Source organism: Caenorhabditis briggsae (assembly GCF_000004555.2).
Source record: "Caenorhabditis briggsae complete genome, chrII, whole genome shotgun sequence".
Classification (NCBI taxonomy): Eukaryota; Metazoa; Nematoda; class Chromadorea; order Rhabditida; family Rhabditidae; genus Caenorhabditis; species Caenorhabditis briggsae.
Window position 1 is genome coordinate 13,098,109 of NC_013486.2, and position 1,273 is coordinate 13,099,381.

The window sequence follows — 1,273 nt, forward strand, 5'->3', positions numbered from 1 at the left end:
CGCAAGACAAGACCCATCAAGACGAGACAAAAACAAGAAATTGCGAGTATTGCAAGAAATTTCTCGCGAGACGACACTCTAATAATTAGTGTTGAAAAATAGTTTCATGTATAATAAAACTTCAAAATAATATTATTTATCAGAAATTAAAATTAGATAATTAGAAAAAAAATCTTCTGAAATCAGAGTTTTTACTTTTTGCAACACTAGAGGCAGTGTTCAAAACAACGCTGATGATCCTCTGATGGCAATTCGTCTTCGGTTTCTGGAAAACTTTTAATGCGTATTTTGGAATGAAATTCGGATAAAATAAGGTTTTTTTCTAATCTGAAAATTCTGGTACATTTTTCTGGATCGCTTAAAATATTTGTTTTTCAAATCAAAACTCACTGATCAACATGTTCCACAAAAAATTTCCGATATGGAGGGAAAAATAAGCACAGAGCAACCATGTTAACAGAAGAATGACTTGTGAACCAGACGATTAGAATTTTGTAAATATTCTGACCATTTTCCATTTCTAGATATACTTTCCACAGGTATCAAGATAATTGAGCTCAAAGATGACGGTGGGCGGGCTTCTATTAGAGGAAATACGGGAGCTTCATAAATTTACAGGCTATTCAGTAATTTCAGCTAGCATGACCAAAACATTCTTTGAAAACAATTCAACATTTTTTTAAATTTTTCATGTTACAGGTAGATGAGAATCTCCAGGAAATCGATAGAAATACAGTACTGGCCATAAAGAATGCGACAACTTGTTTTTTGAAGATAACTTTTTGAAAACTCAACTTTTCAATCCGAATTTTTGGTAAGATTTTTTCAGCACTATCAAAAACTTTTAGGCTAAGTTGGTTTTAATATTCTGCTACAATTTTTTTGAAAATTAATTTTTTTCGAAAATTCATGAAAATGACATTTTTGGAGATCTATATAAAGAAGCTCAAGAAACACCGGAGGTCAAAAACAAAATAAAGGTAACAATAAAAAGTGATTTAATATTTCGTTGGGTATCCTTTCGCATCGATAAGAGCCTTGCATCTACGTGGCATCGACTCCAGGAGCGTCTGAACCACCGTCATCGGGATACTCTTCCAAGCAGCTTCGAGTTGAGCAAACTTTTGATTGGCATTGGATGCTCTGACTCCTTTGAGGCGGCGTTCCAGCTCCTCCCACATATGCTCGATGGGATTCAAGTCTGGAGATTGACTTGGCCATTCTAGGAGGTTCACACGGCGACGTCTGAACCAATTGGCGACATGACCCGAAG